The sequence below is a fragment of the Myotis yumanensis genome, unplaced genomic scaffold (genome assembly GCF_028538775.1).
Source record: "Myotis yumanensis isolate MYYU_CA2020_CCGP unplaced genomic scaffold, mMyoYum1.0.hap1 SCAF_2, whole genome shotgun sequence".
NCBI lineage: Eukaryota > Metazoa > Chordata > Mammalia > Chiroptera > Vespertilionidae > Myotis > Myotis yumanensis.
Genome location: NW_027223753.1, coordinates 19604429 through 19618517, shown reverse-complemented (window position 1 = coordinate 19618517; position 14089 = coordinate 19604429). Strand labels below are relative to the sequence as shown.

The 14089-nt window shown below is 41.2% G+C and overlaps 1 non-coding gene and 1 pseudogene across 1 annotated transcript; one reads left to right on the top strand and one right to left on the bottom strand.

Moving 5' to 3' along the window:
• The first annotated feature begins 824 nt into the window (after nt 1-824).
• Nucleotides 825-931, top strand: LOC139004587 (U6 spliceosomal RNA). Its single transcript, XR_011470458.1, has one exon. It is a non-coding gene; the product is annotated as a U6 spliceosomal RNA (small nuclear RNA).
• A 3020-nt stretch (nt 932-3951) lies between these two features.
• LOC139001698 (large ribosomal subunit protein uL30 pseudogene) lies at nt 3952-4656 on the bottom strand (annotated as a pseudogene).
• Nucleotides 4657-14089: the final 9433 nt, after the last annotated feature.

The following is a 14089-nucleotide window of genomic DNA, read 5'->3' as shown; positions in this document are numbered from 1 at the left end:
ATTATCACCCAAATGTGAATGTGGAATAATAAAAATAGTTTCAGGCATGCAAAGTATTGCCACGCAAAGACTCACATAGGAAATGTTGTTCTTGGAGAGAATTCAAGGAGAAAAACAAATCCAGGAGATGCTGTAAGAGATAAGAAGTAAAGTTCATAAAAGTTGTTGGAAAGGCTTGCTGTAGTCTTAAAACAACAGAACAAAAACAAAACATCTTCTTTTTCCAAAAAAGGAAGAATTATTTTCATAACATCCCAGAATTAAATTTTCAGACAATGTCATTATGATGAGTGAGGAGATACCAGGGAAGATGAGATCACGCTAAAGTTCTCATTTTATCAGAGGAACAATATAGATATTAGGTTTAAAAAGAGCCCTAACTGGTTTGGCTCAGTGGATAGAGAGTCGGCCTGCGGACTGAGGGGTCCCGGGTTCGATTCCGATCAAGGGCATGTACCTTGGTTGTGGGCACATCCCCGGGGGGGGTGTGCAGGATGCAGCTGATCGATGTTTCTAACTCTCTATCCCTCTCTCTTCCTCTCTGTAAAAAAATCAATAAAATATATTTTTAAAAAAAGAAATAAGGGCCTGGCCAGGTAGCTCAGTGGTTGAGCATCGACCTATGAACCAGAAGGTCAAGGTTCGATTCCTGGTCGGGGAACATGACCCGGTTGCTGGCTAGATCCTCAGTGTGGGGCCTGCAGTAGGCAGCCAATCAATGATTCTCTCTCATTATTGATATTTCCATATTTCTTTCTCTCTCTCTCTCCCTTCCTCTCTGAAATCAATACAAATATATCTTTAAAAAAGATATTTTTAAAAAAGTGCTCACTTTAGCCACACGTATACTAAAATTGGAATAATATGGAGAAAATTAGCATTACCCCTACACACAGATGACATACAAATTCATGAAGCATTCCATATTTTATTTATTTTTTAATTTCTATATTTTTATTGATTTCAGAGAGGAAGGGAGAGGGAGAGAGAGATAGAAATATCAATGATGAGAAACATTGATTGGCTGCCTCCTGCATGCTCCCTACTGGGGACTGAGCCTGCAACCCAGGCATGTGCTCTTGACCGGAATCCAACCTGGGACCCTTCAGTCCACAGGCCAATGTTCTATCCACTGAGCCAATCCAGCTAGGGTAAGCATTCATATTTTAAAATAAAATTAATTTTAAAAAAACCTTTCAGGTAAATTTTAACCAAAAGTAATGTTAAATAAAATGTATAGTTATATTTACTAGTATATCAGAAGAAAAATAGGCTTTAAGACAAAAAACATTATTGGGGATAATAAAAAGCCACTGTGTAAGAGTAAACGTTTCGCCCTGACCAGTTTGGCTCAGTGGATAGAGCGTTGGCCTGAGGACTAAAGGTTCGATTCCAGTCAAGGGCATGTACCTTGGTTGCGGGTACATCCCCAGTAGGGGGTGTGCAGGAGGCAGCTGATCAGTGTTTCTCTCTCATTGATGATTCTCTCTATCCCTCTCCCTTCCTCTCTATAAAAAATCAATAAAATATATTTTTTTAAAAAAAGAGTAAATGTTTCAGTTCACCAAGAAGATATAAAAATCTTAAACATATATGCTCCTAAGAAAATAGCTTAAACAAACCCAACATTAATAGAAGTGTATGGAGAAGTTGCTAAATCCACTTTCATAAGAGTACTTTAATTCATCTTTCCCAAAAAACAAACAAACCCCACATGAGCAAAGTTTAAGATTTGAACAATATGATTAACCAACTCTTCCTAGTGGACTTATGTAGAATGATGAATTCCATCATTAGAGGATTCATGGATTCTTCCCAAGTCCTTTGAACATTTACAAAAATCATATCATAAGTATCGATGATGATATGGAGAAATATGAAATCTCCTACACCACTGATGGGAATGTAAAATAATTCACTTCGAAAAATAGTATGGCAGTTCCCCAAACAAGGAACATAAACAGAATCACCATATGACTAACCAATGCCATTCCTAGGTATATACTCAGGAGAAATTAAAACATATGCCCACACAGAGACTGGTACATGAATGTTTATAGCAGCACTATTCATATTAACCAAAAGGTGGAATCACCCAAATATCTATGAACAGATCAGCAGGTGAACAAAATACAACGAAAGAATATTATTTGGCCATAAGAAGGAATAAACTATGCCGAAACCGGTTTGGCTCAGTGGATAGAGCGTCGGCCTGTGGACTGAAAGGTTCGATTCCGGTCAAGGCCATGTACCTGGGTTGCAGGCACATCCCCAGTAGGAGGTGTGCAGGAGGCAGCTGATCGATGTCATCGATGTTTCTAACTCTCTCTATCTCTCTCCCTTCCTCTCTGTAAAAAATCAATAAAATATATTAAAAAAAAAAAAGAAGGAATAAACTACTGATACATACTACAGTTTGGATAAACCTTTAAAATTTTATGCTAAATGAAAGAAGCCAGTCACAAAAAACCACATATTATGTGATTCCTATAATATAAAAGTTCTGAATAGAGAAATCTATAGAGAAGAAAGTAGATTAGTGGTTGCTTAGGATTGGGGATGTGAGAAATGGGAGGGAAGGAGGCTAACAGCTAAAGGGTACAAGGTTTCTTTCTGAGATGATAAAAACACTGTAATTGCTAGTGTTTGCAGATATCTGTAAAGACACTAAAATGCATTACATTGTACACTTTACATGGGTGAATTATATAGTATATGAATTATATCTCAATAGGTAAGTCTCAACATATTTTAAAAATAACTATCATAAGTACACATCACAAAACTATTAAGTTAGAAGTTATTAGTAAAAAGATAAATTTAAAAAGTTGTATATTTAGAAATTTAAAGAAAAACTTTTTAAAAAAATATATTTTATTGATTTTTTACAGAGAGGAAGGGAGAAGGATCGAGAGCTAGAAACATCTATCAGCTGCCTCCTGCACACCCCCTACTGGGGATGTGCCCGCAAGAAGGTACATGCTCATGACCGGAATTGAACCTGGGACCCTTCAGTCCACAGGCCAATGCTCTATCCACTGAGCCAAACTGGTTAGGGCTAAAGAAAAACTTTTAAATAAGTCATGAATCAAAGAAGAAATCACATTGGAAATGAACATACGTAGAATTTAATTATTTTAGAGATACTGCACTTAACATTTGTAGATGCAGAGAAAGTAGAGTCTTAAGGGAAATGTATGGCTTTAAATATTAATATTAGAAAAAAAGGCTGAAAATTAAGGAGCTAAATGTAAAAGAACAAATCAACAGAATAAACCCAGACTTAAGAATATAATAACAAAAAAAGAATATAATAATCAAAATAATTAAGGGTAGAAATCAATTAAATAGAACCAAAGTAAAAAACTGTGTGCTGGCCCTAACCAGTTTGGCTCAGTGGATAGAGCATCGGCCTGCAGACTCAAGGGTCCCAGGTTCGATTCCGGTCAAGGGCATGTACCTGGGTTGCGGGCACATCCCCAGTAGGAGATGTGCAGGAGGCAGCTGATCGATGTTTCTCTCTCATCGATGTTTCTGACTCTCTATTTCTCTCCCTTCCTCTCTGTAGAAAAAAAAATCAATAAAATATATTTTTTTAAAAATTGTGTGCTGCCCTGGCCAGTGTGGTTCAGTTGGTTGAGTGTCGTCATGAACAGAAAGGTCACTGGTTAGATTCCTGATCAGGGCACATGCCCAGGGTTCAGGTTCAGTCCCCAGTCAGGGCTTGTGTGGGAGGCAGCTGATTGATATTTCTCTCTCACAGCAATGTTTCTCTCCCTCTCCCTCTCCCTCTCCCTCTCCCTCTCCCTTTCTCTCTCCCTCTCTCTTCCTCTCTATCTAAAAATCAATAAAAATTTATTTTTAAAAAATTGTGTTCTTTTTTTTTTCCAACTCGAAAGCAATTACTGTTTACTAACTGATCAGGATACAAAAATAATCATGGTAGATATCTTAGTTCATCCTTCTAATAAGACTGCTGATCTGGTGTTCCCTGTTGCCAGCACCTCCCCCTTCTACAAAATAGGTTGTCTTTCTCTTCATTCCACCTGTTGGAGAAAATAACTTGAAGAATCACAGGAAGTTGCTTCTTTGAAGCATTTTCTAACAGCATAGAGCGCATGAATCAGATCCACCATGCAGGTGATGCAGGAGGATGATGATCAATGTGTTATGTCAGGGCATCGCTTCTTGTTGATTTAGCCATAATTATGCTTGTAGATCAATTCATTAACCTACTTCAAGTTCTGGTACCCCTTCCAAAGTATGTTAATTGTTGAGCTTAACGAAGGTGCCATTGAAGATCTGGCAAAGGCAAAGGACCTGCCAACACTCAGACTTATGAGCTCACACCATCTATACTACTAGGATTCTGACAATAAATGCTAATTTGGGTTCCGCAGGTACACAGAAGTTGCCAGCTTTTCTTTCCATCCTGGCCATTTGAATCTCAGTCTGTACTTCTGCCTATATTTCTTGTGATAGTGCTTAGTTTTTTTTTTCATACGTAAGTTTCCTCCTTGCCTTTGGAAACATGTCTTGGGTAACCTTCTTTCTCAGAATCTTCATCTTCAGCTCTGTAAAATTTCTTCTCTCTTTCTTAAGGGTTTCTGTCATAGCAGGAACCTTCTTTTTCTTCTCTTCTGAACCCTCCATGGTTCCAGATGGAAAAGAGGAAGAAAAATAATTGTTTGTTTGTTTTGACAATCTGACAGAATAGACACATACTTAATAAGGTTTAATGAGAATAAAAAGAGAAGCACAGATAAATATTATACATAAAAAGGGAAACGTAGATTTAAAAAATAAAACTATTGCCATAACTGGTTTGGCTAAGTGGATAGAGCGTCGGCCTGCAGACTCAAGGGTCCCAGGTTCGATTCCAGTCAAGGGCATGTACCTTGGTTGCGGGCACATCCCCAGTAGGGAGTATGCAGGAAGCAGCTGATTGATGTTTCTCTCTCATCGATGCTTCTAACTCTCTATCCCTCTCCCTTGCTCTCTGTAAAAAATCAATAAAAATATATTTAAAAAAATAAAAAATAAAACTATCATAAACTTTATGCCAATTAATTCTAAATTTGTATGAAATGAACAAATTCCTAGAAAATATAACAACTAAAATCAACTCAAGAAAAAAAGGCCAATAATCTTTCAAAAAATATATTTTATTGATTTTTACAGAGAGGAAGGGAGAGGGATAGAGAGTCAGAAACATCGACGAGAGAGAAACATCGATCAGCTGCCTCCTGCACACCCCCATCTGAGGGTGTGCCCGCAACCAAGGTACATGCCCTTGATCGGAATCGAACCTGGGACCCTTCAGTCCGCTTACGCTCTATCCACTGAGGCAAACCGGTTAGGGCAGCGGTTCTCAACCTGTGGGTCGAGACCCCTTTGGCGGTCGAACGACCCTTTCACAGGGGTCGCCTAAGACCATCCTGCATATCAGATATTTACATTACGATTCATAACAGTAGCAACATCACAGTTATGAAGTAGCAACGAAAACAATTTTATGGTTGGGATCACAATATGCAGAACTGTATTTAAAGGTTGAGAACCACTGCGTTAGGGCGAGGCAAACAATCTTATAATGATTAGAATTGTACTCTTGAGCATTTATCTCAGAGAAATAAAAATTACATTCACAAAACAAAACACTATACACGATGCTAGCTCTACTTGTAATTGCCAAAAACTGAAAACAGCTAAAGTGTCCTCAATGGTTGAATCTACGGTACATCCATACCACTGAATACTACTTATTTAGCAATGGAAAGAAACAAACTATTGATACATAAAATAGCTTGGATAGAACTCAAGGGGCCAAACCGGTTTGGCTCAGAGGATAGAGCGTCGGCCTGCGGACTCAAGGGTCCCGGGTTCGATTCCGGTCAGGGGCATGTGCCTGGGTTGCGGGCACATCCCCAGTAGGGGGCGTGCAGGAGGCAGCTGAATTGATGTTTCTCTCTCTCTCATCGATGTTTCTAACTCGCTATCCCTCTCCCTCTCCCTTCCTCTCTGTAAAAAAATCAATAAAATATATTTAAAAAAAAAAAAAAAAGAACTCAAGGGAATGATGCTGAGTTAAAAAAAAAACACCCAAAAACTAATCTTGAAAGGTTACATGCTGTATGATTCCATTTCTATAATATCCTTGAGTTAACAAAATTACAGAACGAATTAATGATTGCCAGAGATTAGAAATGGGGAGGTGGTTATGGCTATCAAGGGTAGGAGGGAGCCTTGTGGTGATGGAACAGTTCTGTATCTTGATTGTGGTAATGGTTACACACATCTACACATGGGATAAAGCTGCATCGAAGTGCACACACATCAGCCCACATATGTGTGCATGCAAACTGGTGACATCTGATTAGCCGTGTGGGTTGGTCAAGGCCAGTTTTCTGGTTTTGATATTGTACTATAGTTAAGCAAGATGTTACCATTTGGGAAAACTGGGTGAAGGGTGCACAGGATCTTCCAGTACATGTTTTTGCAACTTTCTGTGAATCTATAATTATTTCATAATAGAAAGGTTTTAAACATGGAAGCAGTAAACAATTTCCAACAAAGAGAACACCAGGCCCTGGTGGTTTCAGAGGCAAATTCTATCAACTTTCAAGGCACAGATCATGCTAATCTCCAGATAAAGAAATAACAGGGAGCCCAGATGGCGTGGCTCAGTGTTTGAGCATTGACCTGTGAATCAGGAGGTCATGGTTTGATTCCAGGTCAGGCACATGCCCAGGTTGGAGGCTTGATCGCAGTGTGGGGTGTGCAGGAGGCAGCCAATCAATGATACTCTCTCATCACTGATACAGTTTTTCTCTCTCTCTCCTCCCTTCCTCTCTGAAATCAATAAGATATATTTAAAAAATAAATATAGGAAATCATATCACCTATTTGTACTTAAGGTCAGCCAATCAATGTTTTTCTATCTCTCTCCCTTTCCTTTTCTCTCTCTAAAACAAATAAAAATATGTCACTGGGTGAGGATTTATAATGTGAGCTGCCTCCCTCCCACATTGGCCTGGACTGGGGATTGAACCTGCAACCTGGGTATGTGCCATGACTGGGAATCAAACCCATGACCTTAAGTACAAATGGGTGATATGATTTTCTATATTTATTTTTATTTTTTAAAAATAATAGAGGCCCAGTGCACAAAATTCGTGCATCAAAGGGGAGTCCCTCCCCCTGATGGTCAGCCCAGATTGTGAGAGGGCACAGGCCAGGCCAAGAGACCCCACTGGTACACGATCGGGGTCAGGGAGAACATGGGAGGTTGGCCAGCCGGAGAGGGACCACAGGAGGGCTTTAGGGCATATGTGGTCCATTTCACTTAGTCCCAATCTGCCAGACCCCAGCAGCAAGCTAACCTCCCGTTGGAGTGTCTGCCCCCGGTGGTCAGTGCATGTCATAGCGAGCAGTTGAGCGGCCTTAGCATATCATTAGCATATTATGCTTTGATTGGTTGAACGGATGACTGGACAACCAGACACTTAGCATAATAGGCTTTTATTATAAAGGATATAAAATTTTCAAGATCATATAATTGACCATGGACATCTCCACAGAGTGTAAGAGCCAACGAATCTTTTACAATTTTTTTTTTTAATCTTTACCTGAGGTGGTTTTTCTGTTGATTTTTAGAGAGAGTGGAAGCAGGAGTGGGGGAAGTGGGGGGGAGAAACACAGATGCGAGAGAGACACATCAATTGATTATCTACTGCATGGGCTCCAACCTGGGCCAGGCCAGGGATTGAGCCTACAACTGAGGTATGTATGTGCCCTAGACCAGGAATCAAACCCTGGATCCTTAGGTCCTCGGGATGAGCTCTAACCACTGAGAAAAAACAGCTAGGCTTCTTTTGTGATTTTGATTCCTGCTATTAATAATAATAATATTCTTCTTCTTAATAATAATGTTATTATTTTCTTCTTATTATTTCCTTAGCTCTCATAGGATCTACATGGTTCTCCTTTAGTTTTCCCTTTGGGCTTGCTCTGTAACTTTTTCTAACTTCTTGAATTGGATGGTTGGCCTATTCATTATGAGCAATTTTATCTCCTAAAAATATATTAGAAATAAAGTATATTTAAAATGTTACAGACCCTGGCCAGATTGCTCAGTTGGTTAGATCATTGTCCTGACACACCAAGGTTGTAGGTTTGTTCCCCAGTCAGGACACATATAAGAATCAACCAATGAATGCGTTAGTGGAACAACCAGTGGATGTTTTTCTCTCTCTCTAAAAAATTATTTTAAAAAATGATATACTTCCTCTAAATACTGTTTTTGCTTTATTCCACAATTTAAAAAAAATATATTTTTATTGATTTTAGAGAGGATGGGAGCTGGAGAGAGAGAGAGAGAAACATCAGTGATTAGAGAGAATCATTAGTCGGCTGCCTCCTGCACACCCCCCACTGGGGATCGAGCTCTCAACCTGGGCATATGCCCTTGACCAGAATTGAACCTTGGACCTTTCAGTCCACAGGCCAACACTCTATCCACTGAGCCAAACCGGCTAGGGCTCCACAGTTTTTGACATGTAGTGTTTTCCTATTATTCATTTGTAAGCACTTTCCTTTACACTTTTAAAAATACAATGGTTACTTAAAAATATAATTTTGCAGTTCCGATTGGACAGGGCAGATCTTTGTCTGTTGGTAGAAAGATGAAACCAGAGTCCCCCCAACCATCCTCCTGCTAAAAAAGAAAAAAAATGTAATTTAGTTTCTAAGTATATAGGAGTTGTAGTTTTCAGTAATAAAAAACAAAGTTTTAAATTTCTTATTTCATGGTTAGGGAACTTGGTCTACATGATATTGTTTTTTTGGAATTTGTTGAGGCTTCTTTTATAGTATTACTAGAGGCCCAGTGCACAAATTTGTGCATGGTTGGGGTCCCTCGGCCTGGCTGAGTGATCATGGCTGATTGGGGATGGGAGGGCTGGCCAGCCAGGGGGAGGGACTGAGGGAGGTTGCCGGCGCGGGAGGTTGGCTGTGGGAGTGCACTGATCACCAGGGAGCTGCTCCTGCATTGAGCGTCTGTCCCCTGGTGGTCAGTGCACATCATAGCAACCAGTCGACCGGGTGTTCGGTTGCTTAGGCTTTTATATATACTAGAGGCCCGGTGCACGAAAACTCAGGGGGGGTGTCCCTCAGCCCGGCCTGTGCCCTCTCACAGTCCAGGAGCCCTCGGGGAATGTCTGACTGGTGGCTTAGGCCTGCTCCCCAGGCCTAAGTTGGACATCCTTAGCGCTGCTGCAGAGGCAGGAGAGGCTCCCGCCGCTGCTGCTGTGCTCGCCAGTTGTGAGCTCGGCTTCTGGCTGAGCAGTGCTCTCCCCGTGGGATCGGGCTGAAATCGGCTCTCCGACATCCCCTGAGGGGTCCCGGATAGTGAGAGCGCGCAGGCCGGGCCAAGGAACCCCACTGGTGCACAATCAGGGCCAACGAGAAACGCAGGAGGTTGGCCAGCTGGGGAGGGACTACGGGAGGGCTCCAGGGCGTGTCTGGCCCATCTCAGTCCTGATTGCCCGTACCCCAGCATCAAGTTAACCTACTGTTTGGAGCATCTGCCTCCTGGTGTTCAATGCACGTCATAGCGACTGGTTGACCAGTTAACTGTCTGTCCCCTGGTGGTCAGTGCATGTTGAGCAGCCTTAGCACATCATTAGCATATCACGCTTTAATTGTTTGAATGGCTGACTAGTCGACCTGACACTTAGCATATTAGGCTTTTATTATATAGGATAGATGTATGTTCTAAGAATTTGCTTACAAAGCTTATGATTTTCTGTTGGTTGGGAATATAATTCTACATATAGTATGTTTAGCTCATTAATTGTCTCATTCAGATTTTTGATATTTCTATTTATTTTTGTTAACTTCATCTGTGTATTTTTTAAAAGTTATGTTAAAATCTTTAATTTTAATGATTGATTTACTATTTCTTCCTGCAGTTATATTGCACTACTAGAGTCTGTGATATTCATGTCTAAAACTTTATGTTACTGCCCTAACCGGTTTGGCTCAGAGGATAGAGCGTCGGCCTTCGGACTGAAGGGTCCCAGTTTCGATTCTGGTCAAGGGCATGTACCTTGGTTGCGGGCACATCCCTGGTAGGGGGTGTACAGGAGGCAGCTGATCGGTGTTTCTCTCTCATCGATGTTTCTAACTCTCTATCCCTCTCCCTTCCTCTCTGTAAAAAAATCAATAAAATATATTTTTTTAAAAAACCACTTTATGGTACTGATAGTTCATGTTCCACTAACTTTTTTTTTTTTTTTAACCAATTGTAGCAAACTTTTTTGTCATTATATATAGACTAGAGGCCTATATATCCATGCACCAGTGGGGTCCCTTGGCCTGGCCTGAGGGGATTGGGCCGAAACTGGATCTTCGATATCCCTCAAGGGGTCCCAGATTGCGAGAGGGCGGTTCTCAGGTGACTCACACAGGAACCAGGCTCCCTCCTCTCTGGTTCCAGGCGCATCACCAGAGAACTGCAGCTTGGCAGCTCATGCATTGAGAGTCTGCCTCCTGATGGTCAGTGCACGTCATAGCTACTGGTTGGCTGGTCAAATGGCCAGCTGGCCAGCCAGTCGCTTAGGCTTTTTTATATATATATAGATAGATAAATAGATAGATAGATAGATAGATAGATAGATAGATAGATTCATATTTAGCTGGTATTTATTTTTATGTGTGTCTCATAATTTCATTCAAATCATAGAGTTCTCATCTTTTATTGGTAAGTTTAACCTCTCTATATTTATTGGAATTACTTTTAAGACTTTTCCCCTACTATATTAGTTTCTATTTTCTATTTACTATACTTTTTTTTTTCTTCTAAAATCTACCCATTCCTGTATGGATACCTGTATCCCCGAACCAGCCAGTACTTCCGCATCTTTCTCATGTGCCATTGGATTCTTCTGCCATGAGGTCATTTATGATCATATTGTCTAGAATTTTAGTTCTGTGATCTTATTCATAAACTTTTTAATTCTCTTTTCCTTTGGAGTTAGCTTTTCTCCTTCTCTCTCCCTTCCTTCCTTTCTTTTGCCAACACTATACTTCCTCCATTTCTTGCCATGTGTTGAATTTGCTTCAACTTTGTTTTCATTGAGGCTTTTGCAGTGCCCTGAATTGACCTCATGTCTCTTGAGGATGGCGAAGAGACAGTTACCACCTCCTCAACCCTCACCTACATACCAGCCTTAATTTTCCTGAGGTTTCTGTTTATAATTCATAGTGTTTCTTGAATTTGTGTGTTTATTTTTTCATTAGCTTTGGTAAGTTAGCCTTTTCATGTCAAATATTGCTTCTACCCCCGTCTTTCCTTCCTGCACTTCTGGTTTTCCAGTTCTATACAGCAGTTAAACTGTGTCATTCTCTCCTCTGTGACTCTTACCTCTTCTCTTCTTTTGCCTTTTGATGTTTCATTCATTTATATTTACTCCCGGCCTCTAAGTTTACTAATCCTCTCTTTAACAGCATTTACTCTGCTGTTAAACCCAATCCACTGGGTTATTTATGTTTATTATTATGTTTTTTTCAGTTATGGAATTTTCACTTAAGTTGTTTTGTATACTTTTTACTTTTTGGCCAAAATTATCAATCTATTTAGCTTCTTGAATATAATAAACAATGTAATGACTGTAATATCTGGGGTTCTTTTGGGTCCTTTTCAATTGTCTTTTGTTGCTGTTGGTTTTTGTTCATGTTATACTAGAGGCCCTGTGCATGAAATTCATGCATGGGGGGGAGGTATGCCTCAGCCTGCACTGCACTCTCTCCAATCCGGGACCCCTCGGGGGATGTCTGACTGCCTCTCGCAATCCAGGACCGCTGGCTCCTAACCACTCACCTGCCTGCCTGCCTGATCGCCCCTAACCTCTCTGCCTGCCTGCCTGATTGCCCCTAAACATCTCTGCCTGATCACCCCTAACTGCTCCCCTGCTGGCCTGATCGCCCCTAACTGCCTCTGCCTCACCCAGCACCCGGGACCCAGGATTCCCTCCCTCTGGCCGGCCGCAGGCACTCAGGACACCGGCCGGCTTCGCCCAGGCCGGCCACAGCCACAGGGGACCGTGGGCGGGAGGCTTTGCCCGGGCCGCAGCCGCAGGCGCCCAGGACTGCAGGGTGGGCAGCTTGTCCCTCTCCCGGGCTTCAGCCTGGCTGGTCCCATTCCTCTCTCCCCAGTGTTGAGTGTCTGAGCCGTTATCATGTGACAGCATGAGGGTGTGATGACCATTTGCATATTAGCTCTTTATTATATAGAATTGTCTTCAGTATGTGTGATAATTTTGCTTGTTGACTGAATATTGTATTTGCATAATTGTTCATAGAAACAATTTGAGGCCTAGGATGATGATATCTTTAACAAGAGCAGACTCACTTTGTTTACTGCCATGTACCTGGAGGCAATAACATTCTGAGGTCACCTTAATAAAATTTCAGGCTTTGAGATACTAGTTCAAAGCTGAGTTTTAATCTCTGTAAGAGCTTGTCTACTCTATTCACCTTTGCTTTTAGAGTGCAATCCCTTGGGATCCTAATCCAAAGTAATAGTAATTTATTAGGTGCTCTCTCTCTCTGAGCAGGGTCTGGACCCTAGTTTGTTTTCCCATAACTGCCCAGGCTGTTAAAAGCACTACTCAGTCTCTTAACTACCTCCCAGGAAATTACCACCTGGAAAAGTAGTCCTAAATGTGGGGCTTAAATTCCACTTTCCCTCTATTTCATTTCATTTCAGAATAAAATCATGGAACACAGCACCTGGTAAGATTCTGGAAATTTTGTAATTTTCTCATGTCGGCTATGTTTCCTCCTCTTACATATTTTCCCATTATAGCTACTCCGCACTCTCCAGTTTCCTTACCCCACAGGGTTAAATGCTTTATCTGCTTTATTTCATGGAGTACTAAGTTGTTAACTTTCCAATGATTTCAAGAAGAGTTTAGGTTTTTCTAGTTTTACCAGTTTTCCTCAGTGGGAGAGTGGTCAGAATTATCTAGTCACCAACACTGGAGGCCCAAAGCCTCCCTCACTATGAAAAACACACTCTAATAACCAAGATTTTCCAGGAAACCAAATGACAATGGAAATGCTAACAGTGTAACCATTTCCAAGAAACAAAACAACTGTGGGAAAGTGCCACCCAAGAGAGATTCTACAAATACCCAAAACACAATTGTAACATAGTTGCAAGAACAACTGAAACCAACATTGGAAACAAAGTATCTTTTCAGATAAGTGGGAGTATTTCAGCTTTGTTTGAGAATATTTTATATTTAGTTTGCCACATGGTTACTTTTATAGCCAATAGCAGTTGGTTGTAAGAGAGAATGTAAGACTGTGGAGTTGAATAGCATTTGTCCATTCTGGGATTTGTTCTCAGCTATCAGCATGGCCAGATTGGTGTGTGGGGAGCTGATATAGGGTTAAGCCTCGGACTGACCTGTTAGTAAAATCACAAACAAGTCTTCTTCCGAGTCTTAACCCAATCCGAGAGGTGGCCGCTGATTTACATGCGCTGTCATTTAAAAAATAAAAATGGGGGAATTTGCCAGAAGCCGGTCCACCCTTGCTGCTTGACACAGTCGCTGCAGGGAAGAAACATCTGCACAGCTTATGTTTCAAGGGACCTGGTGTATATGGCATAAGTTTGCTCCCCCTCTTAGCGCTATGTGTTTTAAAAAGGACCACCTCCCCGAGAAAGGTTGTTTCCCCAGGTTAGGGATTAACAGGACTAAGGAAGAGAATAAATCAGTAAACCCCCCTAGTGTTACAGAAATACCATGTACTACTTATGAAGAACTTGGACTAAGACTGTTGGCAATAAATTTGGGACTTGTTGGGCCCACATCCCCAGGGGTCTACCCACCAGGGAAAGCACCAAAGCCTATACCCCTGGAGATCCACCGACACAGGGCAGTCCCAGGGAAGGCAAGCAGCGAGGCTGGGAGGACATAACCTTTACTGGGTGGGAGAATCTCTTTCAGTCACTTCCTTGTAGCCTATCAGTAGAGCAGTGACCTTGGAATAGCCCTTTTAATGAAACACAGAGATTAAC